Source organism: Musca autumnalis, unplaced genomic scaffold (genome assembly GCF_047663935.1).
Source record: "Musca autumnalis isolate F117 unplaced genomic scaffold, ASM4766393v1 scaffold_2, whole genome shotgun sequence".
NCBI classification, from domain to species: Eukaryota; Metazoa; Arthropoda; class Insecta; order Diptera; family Muscidae; genus Musca; species Musca autumnalis.
Genome location: NW_027411755.1, coordinates 81,832,738 through 81,845,714, shown reverse-complemented (window position 1 = coordinate 81,845,714; position 12,977 = coordinate 81,832,738). Strand labels below are relative to the sequence as shown.

Below are 12,977 nucleotides of genomic sequence, written 5' to 3'. Positions count from 1 at the left end.
CCCATCTAACAAGACACACACGATTGGTTGCATTTCAGGTTGCAGAATTGAGTCTGGACGCAACAATCGCAGCTGAAACTAGGTAATTCCTGACCTGCTGTTAAATGATTTAGTCTTTTTTTACAATTACAACACCATTAGTTTTGTGTTATATAGATATAAAGATCTAGTTCTTTTTAGTTACTTTTTATTAATAAAAAGATCTTAAAAATTACAAATGATGTTCCACTTTTTTAAATTTGTTAGATACGGTTTAGTCACACACTATTGAAACAATGCTTAACCGCTTTGTATAAGTGTTCCTTGACGTCATCCAAAACTTGGGTTTCTACTCCGAAAATCTCGTTGACAAGAACGGACCAGCTGTAAGGGGCTTGCATTCCTTACTGATTTTACCAAATTTCTTGTGTTTTCTTGTTTCTGGCGGCAGATTCTTGTAGGTGGGCCCGTCAAATAACGCATCCAGAATACACAGAACAGATCGATGTTTGTCTCAATCATTGCAGGTTGGTTGGGTAAACAACATAACCGTCAGCAAAGAGGGATTTCTTCATATTTGGGATGATTTCTTCAAATGTGCATTAATATATAGTTCCACCAACAGCGGGAACAGTGAAGTGTACATCAATATCAGGCTTTTTAATATCTATTTGTCTTTTGCACTTTTTGACGACCGGGAAAATCTGATTTGTAAACAATTTGTCACTTCAATTTAAAGAATCAAATCAAAATTAAAAAAATTGACATTTTCACTTACATACATAAAAACTTATGTATACATGTAAACACATACATTTGCATGTAAGCATTCTGTGTCAAATTCAGAGTGACAATGAATGTACTTCAAAATCAAAAATTGAAAAAAATTTAAATCAGATGTTAGCATGGAACTACCTTTATTCTTATACCATGATAGCTTCACATAATTCTTAATTTTTAGTTTATCATGGTTGTTCTAGTCTAAATTTTTATTGGTGGCATTCTTGAAGGATATTAATTGGCTAAGATATAAAAGCTGTGATCCATTCGAATTATTGTTTGCAATATAAAACACTGTATAATGTGAAAGTGGCAAATAGAGCATATTAGGATTGGAAACCAGTAATAACAATGGTATGTATGTTCATGTAAGTACGACTCTATATCATTGGCGCCAACGTGTTGCCATTGTGAAGCCGTGTACCCAAAAGGACAACCGTGTAAAAATTCGTTATAAACGGATTTTTTATATGATCAACACGCATTCCGAATCATAAGAAGAACATACAATATAGTTGACTTTAAAAATATAATCGGACAGCACTCTTTGATATCAAGGAAGCTTTGCTAGGATAGTAGTTGGAAAAAGATGTTTTATATAACCTCCGCTAATTAGTCTGGAATAATCTCTGTCACGTCTATGCCCCACGAATTCGAATTACCATAGTCCCTGGTTCCCGGGAATGAGAAATTTTCATTCCCGAATTCCCGGGAATGAAAAAAAGTCGGGAATTCCCAAACTCTAAACAGCACACATACATACAAAGATTGTGTTGACGTTATAGGAACAGTCGAAAAAAATTAAATTGGCAGGAAGCTTTAGCTAACCTTTCTTATTAAACCATGTCTTACTAGAAACTACAAAATGTTGCAATCTGGCACAAGAAACAAGGTAGATGCATTGGTGAACTGCTACAACAAAAATAATTTAAAATGTTAAATTTTGTAAAGAAGCCAAAAAAATAAACATGTTTTCATATACATACAAAGTTGATTTTAATCAACCAAGACTAAAATTTACGATGTCTAAACGATAAAATAATTCTTTATTTGGACATTAGTTAGTATTAGTAGCATAATTTGCTAACATTTTCAATATTAAATAATAAATTTATAATTCGCCGTATGTTTTTGAGACGAATTCAATTTACAACAATTTCTTTTGACGTTTAAATTAGATCACGCGGGCTGATGCATCTACCTTGGTAATTGTGCTATGAAAAAAATCAGCTGACTGCCATTTAAATCTTCCAAAGGTATATCTAAATGCAATGAGAATTGTACTGGATTTATTAAATCCAGTTGAGGATTTGTGGCTAGTCTAAATGAACAATTAATACCAGTAACATAAGAATGCGTAAGAATGTGCAATAATAGAAAACTAATAAGAGGTAGTTTACACTATAGCTCTGTTCCAGAACTAAAAAGTTTTTACAATTTTTACCACTTTTACACATTTTGCGTTCCCGTACACAAAATTTATATGAAAATCGTTTACGACTTTTACAACTTTTACGACTTTTACCACTTTATAAAGTACGGGAACAGGACATATATGTAAAGGTGATGTGACATGCAATTTTCCATCATTATACAGTCGCTAATATGTGCAATATTGGGGATTTTCCTTACGCCATTTACTTTGTGCGTCCACACCAGCAAAAATGTAATAAAATTACAGCCCTGTTCCTTTACGTGCAAGAATCTTCAAGTTTTACAACTTTTTACTCGAAAAGCGTTCCTTTACTTCAGACACCATACAATTCATATGGAAGTAGATTACAACTTTTGCTACTTTTGCCAGTTTTACCATTTTCAAAAGTAAAGGAACAGACCATACGTCTCCACATTGCCTGCGTGGGTAGATATGGAATGTTTTTATTTCGTGTCATATGGCATTTACATATAGTCTAAACTACCCCTAAGAAATACATATTATATATTTATGTCGTTACCAGATCGAATAAAAATTATCCCTGAAGATGTTTGAAATGTGTTTGTTTATAGCCCAAGAAGAAAAAGTCTTACTAGGCGTTTACACCAGACAGTTTGTCTTCAAATACAACTCTGACTTAATACATTTGTCGGCTGTCTTCCAGCTGCCCATCGATTTTTCATAGACAGTCCGGTTAACACATTTTTGACATACAGTTTGTCAAGTAATTTTTTTCGAACCAAGAAAACTAACATTTTTCTGTATTAATTAATGAAAAAATTACTGATAATTGTGATAAAAATGTCGGGTTTTTTGCAAAAATTAGTTGGACGACTTATTTAGGACAAGATAGGATGTTTAATAAAAAATTAACCCACGTAGTCCAACAAAAAATAACGAAAAGCAATAACTACATGTAATGCAAGTTGTCAAATAAATGTCTTCGAAATGTAATGGAGGTTCCAATATACCCCATATTTTCGGTAAATACTTGAAAATCAGGACAATTTATGAATTTTATTTTTAACAGGGAGTAACTACTAACAAGTATCAACAATATTAGTCTTCGAATATCCGTACTAGGAGGGTTACCATATGGACCAAGGGAGTACCAGGTCACATTACATGTAAACAGGGTCCTGTAGGTTTTAAACCGGGAATATTTGAAAAATAAGACGTTTTATGAGTTTCTTTAGTTCACTAGGATGGATTGTCATCAACTAAAATAAATATTACCTTCAGAATAATTAAATCAAGAGGGTTGCCAGATGTACGAAAAAGGTACCAGATTTTATAAAAAATAAGTGAGATAATAATTGAAATGTGTTGAAAACAAAATAAAATGAACAAAAACAAAATATGTAAATGGAAAACCAAGAGAAATCGATGATTTTCATTCATTATTTTACGACTGTTTTTGCAGTTGTCGTGACGCCTACGTCACACAGGCAAGTTTTGGGATTTTTACAATCAATACATGAGGTCAACTGTCATGTGTAAACGCAGGGTTAAACATATAAAAAAGTCCCAATTTACATTAGGCGAGTTTACTTGCGGCAATTGTCACTTTGATGGAGAGAGAGGTGAGGTATATGGTAACCCTTTGCCTCTCAACACCCTCTCTCACCCACAAACTGACAATTGCCGCAAGTAAACTCGCCTAATGTAAATTGGGACTAAAGAATTAGAAGGTCGAAAAACAAACAATAGAAGTTATGTTAGTCCCGGGCCACACTAGAATAATTTCACTGAAATTTCAACATGAAATTATGAGTCTCTAGATTGACTTCCATAGTAGAGTAAAATCATGAAATTGCTGTAATGGGCAATTCGGCCTAAGAACACCTAATTTCATGAAATTTTTTAATGAAATTTACTCTAGTGTGGACCGGGACTTAGATTCAAATATTTTCTTCTGAAATTAACGTTATTTTGTTAGTTTTAATTTTTCTTAAAATTTTAATTAGATAGCTGGTTTATCACTTTTGCTATTACATTTTTTTCATTTGTTAACTGTATTTTGATATTTATATTTTAAGAAAGTTAAAAATATTGTTACATTTAAGTTCTTGAGAGTCGTTAATGTATAGTGGTTTTCGAAACCGGTTATGGCCCTATGGGCTAGGTTATTATAGTAACATAAATAAAATTCCTACCTACACACAAACGTATGTCCGTCCACATGTATCATATGTTATGGATTAGGTTATATAAGAACTTTTTATATCTTTTAGCATAGCTTCGAAATATTTTTATAGTACCGATAAAAGTGAGATAGTTCTATAATTTAAATTTTGTCAGGCCTTTTCCGGGTTTTCGTATTGGGGAAATTTTAGCACCCCTCCCTTCTTTTTCTTTTCCATATTTCATGTTTAAAATTAAAGAAAGCTTCCAAGGCTATAATAACTCAAAGTCAAATTGTCAAATTTTAATAAAGTAAAGAATAAATAAAGTTTATTCGAGCTTGAGGTTCATTCTTGTTGTTTCTTATAACTAATGCTTAGTTTACATTCGGCGTCGTTTCGTGATTTCGAAGGCGTTTCGTGATTTCGCGCGGAATCAAGCTAAATTTATCATGATTTCGCATATAAAAATGAAATCATCTCATTTCGTGATTTCAGCGAAATCAACATCGAAATCACAGTACACATGATATACAACCCTACTTTTGCCTAAAAAAGTACCAAAAGTTGCAACACTTTTCACGTATCACAATAAACAAGGTAATTGGTCAATTGCTGCAATAAAAAAATTTTAGTATCAAAATTTGTGAACAATGTGAAAAAAATATTAAATTACTTTGTTACAATGCTATTTTTCATTGTGTTCTCGTACTTTTTTAATGGTAATGTTAGAAAAAAGAGCGAATTGTCAAAAATTGCTTCCCCATACAAATTTCTTAAAAAATAAGGGAACGGAAAAATGACGGAAATTGCAGAAACTCCTGCATACATGTCAAAATCAACGTGTCAGCTATCATATTAGATGCCAATGAAAATACTTGCTGCTAGTTTCTACTAGGCCAAAATTGTATGGCAGGAAACAGGAGAAGAAGGTGTTATTCGGCGCTTTTTTTTTAAAGAGAAGTGCTAGATTTCGGAGTACGGGAACGCATTTTTAGCACTAAACGGGAAAACTACTGCAAGTACTAATATTTATTATGCAGGTTCTGAGCACAACTTTTATATATCAAAATTTATTATTATGATGTCTCAACGATAAAATATTTTTTTTTTTTAATTTTTCATTTGTTAGTGCTATACACAATTAATACGATATATAGATAATTTTACGATAATTTTCCAAATAAAGTTCTATATTTTTATATTTTTGATCATTAATTCAGCTGCGCATATGCATCTACCTTGATCATTGTGATATGTTTGAAATCAACAAAAAATAAGTGTAAACACCGGGGTGTATTTCAGGATTTCGTGAAATCCAGTGGATTTTGGAGCGCTAGTGTAAACTTGGCATAAGTATCTAAATATGGTATTTTTTTCCGTCAATCTCTTCTTCTAATGTAAATTTAATGTTTCTGTTGAAACCATTTAGTGTTGTCAACGTTTCTTCTATTGCATCTTCCTTATTATTGCAAACAGATCATCCATATACACAGTCTTACATAAGTATACGTACGCCTCATAAATCTCGGGTTTTAGAAAAAGTAATGATATTTATGAAATTCCAAGTACACAGGTTTATTTCGTCTCACTAATAAACAATATTTAATACAACAAAAGTATATTCCATAATATAAATAACGGTAAATTTTACAAAAACCAAAAAATGATACTTACAAAAGTATACATACGCCCTAAGGAAATATGAGTATTATCGTACAATTTATGGAATTAGCAGCAAAATTTATACATTTTATTATTTTGGCGAATGTGTCTGGGTGGCCGAGATATATTTTAGAGAAAAAAAAAAATAATTTTTGGGTGTTAAGTGCCGTTATTTAATGCCAAACTTTTTGTACAGCTCGTTAAAGCGGACCCTTGCTGATTTCTTTCCGTTTTAGGTATTTAAGTATGCAAAAGCCACAATATTAGTGTCAGATTATAGATTTTGAGATCCTGGAAAGCTTTTTAGTTGACCTTGTGCATAACACACCTTCCTGGGTGTCGATAAATTCACATTTTTCCTAGGATATCTCAGGAAGTTAATAGATTCCTCGGAATTCTTGGCTCAAATTACATACAGAACACCTTGAATTGTGTTTTAATATGGCGTTATATAATCCTTGGACACCAATTGAATCAGAAATGTACAATTATCCGATACTTTCCGACCCTTTATTTACGGTAATGGTTATAATACGAAAACTACGTTGTTCACAGTGTAAATTTCATGCTTTTTGGTAGTGATTATATTTTGATGCTTTGGGAGCAGATTTTTAACAGAATATTTCACATTTCTGATTCAATTGGTGTCCAAGGATTATATAACACCATATTAAAACACAATTCAAGGTCTTGTGTATGTAATTTGAGCCAAGAATTCCGAGGAAACTATTAACTTCCTGAGATATCCTAGGAAAAATGTGAATTTATCGACACCAAGGAAGGTGTGTTATGCACAAGGTCAACTAAAAAGCTTTCTAGGATCTCAAAATCTATAATCTGACACTAATATTGTGGCTTTTGTATACTCAAATACCTAAAACGGAAAGAAATCAGCAAGGGTCCGCTTTAACGAGCTGTACAAAAAGTTTGGCATTAAATAACGGCACTTAACACCCACAAATTATATTTTTTTTTTTCTAAAATATATCTCGGACACCCAGACACTAGAGATGGGCGCGTGCCTAAAAAATTAGGCACGAACATGCACGAACACGGACCAAAATTTTTATGCACTTTCACGCACAAACACGGCGTTTTTCGAGAAGGCACGAACACGCACACTCACGCACGAAATTACAAAAAAAAAGAGATATTCATATATTTGTACAATTATTTGTTCAAAAAATATTCATATATACTTCTAAAATATACATATTGCAAAATTACTTATTCACTAATATTTACATATTCTTATTTAAAAACATTATTTCCAGATGTGGAAAAAAATCTCTCGCTCGTTGCTGAGCCGACGGGTATAGCCAAAATGTTCCTGGCTAATTGTTTTAAAATTTTTAGATTAGACTCTTTCTAAAGTTTAAAACATCAGTCTGGCTAGATACGGCACTCGCTAAATATGTATCAATTTCTTTATCAATTAGAGACTTGTCCATTTATCGTCTTTTTGCCAAATTTGGATCCAAAAACTCTGAAAATTCGTGAAAATGTGACATTGTAATATCCTGCTCATACTTAGAACACTCTATGTTCTCACTTTGTATCTCAAGTAACATTGCTTTTACATTAGCTATTACGTCATTTCATTTTTATCTAATAAAACAATCATCTCCTTAAATGGCGGAAATAGAAACATCCCTATAAGATGTGTCATTGCTGGTACAAAGGGTTTGAGCAATGTAAAAAATCATTGCTTCCAAATCTTTCATTTTAGCTTTCAAATTTTTCATGAAACAGCAAAGATGTACATAGTAGGGTATTTTTCCGAACTTAATTTTTGGGAACACTCTTTGCATATTTTAAGAAAACCCAATAGAGGTTCTAGCTTTAAGTCAGATATACGATCCAACTCATTATTTTCCTGCAATATACTTTTAATCTCATTCTGGACTTGGTATATGGTAAATTTCAAATTTCCTTTACAATTACATAGAAAAAAAAATTAAAAACTTTTTTGGCGAGCACAACCGCCATTTTTGGTACATGGGTTACGAAAAAAATCGTGGTTTCAAATCTGTTCGCGTTCACAAAATTGGATGCTGCACTCAAAAGTTATATGCGGTTTTACTCTCTTGTAAAGAAAAAATATTTAAAAATTCCTATTGTGTTGTAATAAGAACATGTATATATGAATCGTTAGCAGCATTAGATATTTATCCGTAGATGCTAAAATAGTTGCTAAATTTATTTTTATTTTCGCGGAAAATCAAAACATATTGAAGAAATCTTGCAATAAATTTTATTTATTCTAAATCAGAGTCCAAAAAATCTCTAAAAAAATAATTTAAAAATACGTACAGAATCTTGACAACACGTAGAAAAATGTGTGACCAAAATTATAAAGATCGCGTTTATAACTTGCATATTACAGCAACAACAAAGAACGGAAACTTATTGTTGGAAAAAATTTTTAAAAATATATTTTTGGTTAAATACGAGAAATTTGAAAAATAAATGTTGGGAGTTATTCTATTATTTCGCTAAATTTCGATCCAAATCCTGAAGTATTTTGCTTAAACTTCTACGAGAAAAGTAATTAGTCATCGTGAAAGTACATTTGCTTTCTGTGATAAGCAATAGAAATAAGAAGTAGAGAGTAATATTGAAATTACAATCAAAGAAAAAACATAGAAGTTAAAAACCGTATAATTCGCGAATTGGCTTAAATCGGTTGAGGTGCATGTGCTTTTCGGATACAGGGAGTCCATGTCTATCAATATGCATGGATTTTCCCATGTTTCATTCAGCGGCCAAAGTGTGCCATCAGTTGCATCTTACTATTCAAAAAACCTTCAAGTGGTCAAAAATTACGCGATGTGCATATGATTATAAGGTGCATCCGATTTTAATGGCCCCCTATTAAAAATACGTCAATATATATTATTTTAGACCGATTCGTCAAGAACTGCGGATGTGCCACCGCATTCTATTTTGGGATAAATAGGGATATTACTCCTGAATCTTTGTAATTTGTAACACACTTTTTTGGCAAATATTATAATCGCGTATAAAGGATTACATTTATGCAAAAATAATCAAAGAAAATCGCGGTTTAATTCGCGGAATTGTCAAAATATATTTTTGCGGATTTTCCTACTTTCAAGGTATCTATATCCGGCGTTTTAGTGGATGGATTTGACCGAGGAAGAGCTCACTAGATCCGGCACGTAAAAAAACTAAAATCACACGGGGTTCAGGGTACCTGTACGACAGTTGTAAATTTTAAAGCCAAAAAATAGGTTTTTTCAGAAAATTTACGCACCAAATTTTCGCCTTTGGACTCCTATTACTAGGAAGCTGTACGGAGCACACTCATGAGATAGACATCGAACGACGTCGTATCACGAGTTCTACAATCCTATAAACTAGTTTGGATTATTATCTAGTTGCACCCTCTATTTATAAGAAAAATTCGAAAAACACTGAAATTAAAACTTCAAAATGTCAGCATCGATTTTAGGGGGATGCTGTGTATATATCCAAAAGTCATACACTAGAACCATGTTGCCCAAGGGGTATTGTTTAGTTCTTTCTTTGAGCACATGTTCGAATTTTGCGTGGTTTGGCCAGAAATCAAAAAAGAACACAAAAAAACATGTTTACTTCAACACATTTTTCCCATTTTTTATATTACCACCAACGCAGCTTCCACGAAAATTATTTGTTATGGTCCATATTATGAGATCGTGGCTAAAACACTTCAATTAATATAAATATATTCATATTTTATAAAATATATTAACAGTTCGCGACTTATTAAATGGTGAACCTCAACTTCAACGATTGAAAAACTTTTTTGAATATTACCATATGCTCTCAAGCATTCAACGTGTTCTTATATCTTGTTTTATCGTCTTCGACAATTTGTTGTTTAGCTCCGAGTGTTTAAAATATCTTGCAAGCTTTTTTGATCATTCAATCAGTTTTCCCAATTCGAAGAAGGATGTTATTCAACAACATCATCCATAACTAAGCTCAAATTGTGGCCAGCTAAGGTATACGTTTAAATCTCTTAAAATCCCAGACAACGTTGGAACCATTGTCGGTTACAAATACAGAATTTCCCAACTTGTCTTCAATATCAAATTTAGCAAGATAAACAATTGATTTTCAAAGACAGTACATTGCGTTAACCCGCTGAGTTGTTTTTGTATTTGCTTCTCTCTCATGAACAAAAGAAATGAAAACAAACATCATCTTTTTGTTCTGGCCTCTCCATAACAAAACGGCAAAAAGTACAAGACTACAAAAACAAAGAAAATAAATTTGGGAAAACTACAGTTGGTGAATTTTTTGGTCGGTTTTATATTCTTGTTCGATTTTCTTGTTTAGTATGGTCTCTTGCACGACTTCTAAAGGGAGCCCAAAAATTTAGCACGATCGTGACACATAGTGCAAGTCGTGTCGTGCAAAATCGTGTCGAACAAAAAAACACGATCACGCACGGCCAAAAAATTATTCCGGCACGACACGCACAAACACGGCGATTTTCGGGAAGGCACGAACACGCACTACTCACGGCACGACACGCGCCCACCTCTACCAGACACATTCGCCAAAACAATAAAATGTATAAATTTTGCTGCTAATTCCATAAATTTTACGATAATACTCATATTTCCTTGGGGAGTATGTTTACTTTTGTAAGTATCATTTTTTGGTTTTTGTAAAATTTACCGTTATTTATATTATGGAATATACTTTTGTTGTATTAAATATTGTTTATTAGTGAGACGAAATAAACCTGTGTACTTGGAATTTCATAAATATCATTACTTTTTCTAAAACCCGAGATTTATGGGGCGTACGTATGTATACTTATGTAAGACTGTGTACATATTTCGTAAAAATGTTTGGTTCAGTTGAACGTGATTCCAGTGAAGTCTGCAATAATGATTCAAAAATTTCATTGTTTGTTTTGTTGTTTGTTATACAGTAAAAAAGAAATTTAAACAATATCTATAGTTCTAAAAAGCTACAGAAAAGGCTCACAGAAAGCTATCCGAAAAATCTAAGCAATAACAAAAGGAATCTTATAATAATGGGGGTTAGTATTTATTTAAAATTTATGGTGTGAAGTATATTTTAGCGTTCATTCAAAAAACATAAAATTTTGCATATTTCAAGTTTTTTTTTCAAAAAGAAACTATGGCAGCCTTCTGTAACTCTAAAATTATCGATGTGTACCACTGTACGTATTACATCACTTAAAGAAAAATAGTGTTATTTAATAGACATAACACAAAACAAAATTTACATATTTATTTTTACAAAAATATCTGGTATCTGTTAAACCCCAAATTTATTCAACATAATCGCCAAATGATTACAACAATTTACAATGTTTTGAATTTCTCTTAAGATAAGGCAAAATTTAAAATTCTACGCATGTGCAATGCAACATTTTCAATACCTTTTAAAACGTGATTTTTTTTTTTTTTTGTGATGGAGAATAATGCACACTGTTTTGAAGTTTTTGTTAGGCAAACTTTTTCATTTTGTTTTGATCACTTTTTTATTTTGCACCACCACTCAGCTACTTTCAATGTAAACAACTTTAGCTCCTTTCGCACATTCACACACTTATGAGTATGTGTGTATTTGGATGTTTTGTATGGCAAATGTTTTGATTGGAGCTTCTACTTTTAAACGTAAACACGCAGCACTTCAACGCAAATAACGCATGATCACCTTGATACTTAAACCGCTTTTAATTTTTTTTATTCTCGTGTGTCGTTTTTACTAGAACCGTTGTTCGAAGAACCAAAAATCAACCGACCGTAAACCGATAAATTCAAACTTTTGCTGTGCTTAAATTATTAATTCGTTCACACTTCTAAAACATGTTTCATTTTACAGTACATTGGTACTTATTTTTTCACTAATTATTTTTATTGTAGGTAGTAGGTATTAGAACATTCTTATGATACTTTCTAGATAAGCACTTTAAAATGTATTGATTGATCGCATCGCCCGTTTTTTGGCAACTTTAATAACAAAACATCTCCACGAAAAAAAGGCAAAAATTAAAACACAAACAATAACACTGAAGAGCGTCGCGGTTTGTTTTGATTTTTTATTTGAAAAATAAAATGAGAGCGAGAGCGTACACCACAGTATATCCGATATTGAGTGTCGATCGCGTGCTGTGGCTTCAACAGACGTCGTTGTACTGACAAAACAAATGTGAACGTTATAACAACGATACAACCAACAATGCTCGGAAGTTAGTTGAATTTAATCATGAACAAAAAGCTAAATGATATTAGCGCAAACGGCAGCCAAATGACGTTAGCAGCAACACTATAGCGGAGCAGCACTAAATCTGCATTCGATGGGGTGACCAGATTTTCTACCATTTACTTTTTGTGTACCTGAGGTTTATGATTTTTGGTACACAAAGTGAACTCGGTGATTCATGCAAAGGTTGTAGAATTTAAAAATGTGTTGATTTGCATTAAAAGCCTGTTTCAGTATGTCCCATGAAAAACAAATTTTAGGTGTTATTCGTTCGCAATCATTTTCTTTCGACATAGTGAAACAGGCCCTAAATATCTACCCAGAAAGACGACAGTTTCAGCTGATTGTTTGTACCCAACAGACCAGTAGTGGACTTGGAATTATGTGACTCATTTTTTGAGTTACCAACAAAAATTGGTAAAATTACAATGGCAAATTGCGAATGAAAAGAAAAGTTTGACAATAAAGTTTGACAACACTGTTGCTATCGGTAGAAATTAGCGTCAAGTTTATTTTGGTCGCTACATTGCTGACAAATTTCGTTTATCAATACGCATCACGAGATAGGCACTCCCAGTTGCTGCACGGTGTTTTTATTGCGAACCAGATAAACGAATCTTACTTCGCTCTCCATCAATGAGGAATCTTCCATTAGATCTACCGCCAGATGTTCGAGCTCTCCGAACATTTCTATCGTAAGTCACTCGCTCCTTCCATTCACATCCGGGCAAAAGCAGGTC

General features: G+C 32.7%; 1 protein-coding gene across 21 annotated transcripts in view; it reads right to left on the bottom strand.

Moving 5' to 3' along the window:
- LOC141394168 (uncharacterized) overlaps nucleotides 1-12,375 on the bottom strand; it is a 162,402-nt gene extending 150,027 nt beyond the window's left edge. For 10 of the 21 annotated variants that reach the window (XM_073968128.1, XM_073968131.1, XM_073968129.1 and 7 more), the window contains exon 1: nucleotides 11,411-12,171. The gene's annotated coding sequence lies outside the window, so the exon portion shown is untranslated. Of the gene's footprint in view, nucleotides 1-11,399 lie in introns of all 21 variants that reach the window. The other 11 variants (XM_073968119.1, XM_073968117.1, XM_073968115.1 and 8 more) reach the window with 7 other exon arrangements.
- Between the last annotated feature and the right edge of the window lie 602 nt (nucleotides 12,376-12,977).